Below are 1,855 nucleotides of genomic sequence, written 5' to 3' on the forward strand. Positions count from 1 at the left end.
AAGGTTACAAGAGTCTAGAGGAGACTAAAAGTCTTAGTACTTTTTACAAAGCAGGGATCCTTTCTTTCTTCTCAAGATCCATTTGAGCTTCTATGGTGGAAAGGTTCATCTTCCTCTCTTCTCATGCTTCAAAGACTTGAAGAAAAGAAATATTGGCTTCATTTCCAACTAGTAGAATACCCCATTGTTGAGGTTCAAGTCTGCGTTTCCCTTTTACTTTCCAAGCTTCTCTTGAAGCTTCCATGGTGGATAGGGCAGTTTCAATGTTTCTTTGCATGGCTAGGATTGGGAATGATCACTCTCAAATGCAGGACTGTAGCTATCAGCCTCCACTTCCATTTGTGTTTCAAGTGTGGCAAACTCCAAAGGTTTTTGTGTAAAATGAAAATAGTAGTTCGAGAAGCAGAGAACCAAGGAGGAGTGCACAATACTTATCTCTCAATCTCCATTTGATCGGTTCACTTTCTTGAAAATGCATTCTACGACGCAGTTCTTCAACCTCCTGTTGCCTCAGATACATACACTCTCTGAGAGCTATGTTCTCCTCTTCCAAGTTTGCAATATGGCTATCTTGATCATCCATTCAAGTCTCCAGATTTTGGTCATTACCTTGAGGAGAGTTTGAAGGATATTTCAACACAAAGCGGCTCAGGTCATGATCGAGTCTCTGCTCTAATTGCTGAACAGATTGGACACCTTGCTCAATGTCACTACCACTTTCATCGTCGTAGTTTCCTCTACTGATTTCTGAAGACCTAAGGCATATCAATCCATTCATATATCCATAACCATTTACACCCCACTCCTTGTTAGCCTCCTTTGCAAGCCCCCTCTCTAGAGGAAAAGGGGACAAAAGAGGTGTAGGCGACACTGTAGAAGTGGCAGGATTAGGTGAGACCAAAGAGGCAATGCCTCCCAACTTTTTCGCACGCATTAGGTAGGAGGTTGTATTAAGAGGAGCGCCAGGTGCACGAGGACCCTTGAATTGTGACCGAGGGTGATCATGAAACCTCTTGTGGAAGTGGCCAAATGCCTTCACCTGGTTCCTAAGCTCCAATTCTTGAAGCCTGGGGGGTTGATACATCTGATTTTGTAGCACTGGGTAGGTCGAAGGCATTAGACTGCCATAAATTTGGGGTTGGAAAGCCTTTTGGGACTGTTCCAAGGCCCAAACAGCATTGTTTTGAGGGTAACACATCTGGAGGATCATCATACGAAGCACCAACATTGTGCAGTAAATGCTCCAACAGATGCAAGAATCCAAGATGATGCATCAACAGATCGTCATTCAAGATGACGTATAAGCAGAATCATTTGATCATTTGAACCGCAGACAGGAGAAGCTCGTCTATGGAGCCAGTGAGTGCAGATCACTTGAAGGGTTATGTGATGAGGTTGAAGCCATCATCAACCTAGCTACATCATCATAGCCGCATCTGTAGGAATTGCAACACCGTTTGCTAATCTATTTGACACACCTGCGGGCAGTGGCAAAGACAAGCCAGATTCGAAGAAGAGGGCTTGCTATCCTTGTTGATGATGTTGTAGGGCACGATTTTCATGTCCTTGTGCACTTCCTTATCCTCGAAATTTCTTCCATCAATCGTTTCACATTGAAGATGTTTCTATCCAGATTCACGGAAGCCTAGTTTTTAGCAGTATCACTGATGACCCTTTTCCCCTGAGCAACTTGCAGAAGAGATTACTCTCTACACCGAAGCAACATACATCATTGGATAGTCAAACTCTTATCAAAGAATCACAAGATTTTAGCAAGACTTGGCTTACAAGTATAGTGGTGAAATGGAATGTTACCATGCTGGACATTGTCAGTACTCACATGCTTGGCAAGTTT

At 43.3% G+C, this 1,855-nt stretch overlaps 1 pseudogene; it reads right to left on the reverse strand.

The window, feature by feature from the left end:
* Positions 1-346: 346 nt before the first annotated feature.
* LOC148041804 (uncharacterized) lies at positions 347-1,117 on the reverse strand (annotated as a pseudogene).
* Positions 1,118-1,855: the final 738 nt, after the last annotated feature.

The sequence above is a fragment of the Lygodium microphyllum genome, chromosome 1, assembly GCF_053477565.2.
Source record: "Lygodium microphyllum isolate KBCC chromosome 1, Lygodium_microphyllum_v1.1.10, whole genome shotgun sequence".
Lineage (NCBI taxonomy): Eukaryota > Viridiplantae > Streptophyta > Polypodiopsida > Schizaeales > Lygodiaceae > Lygodium > Lygodium microphyllum.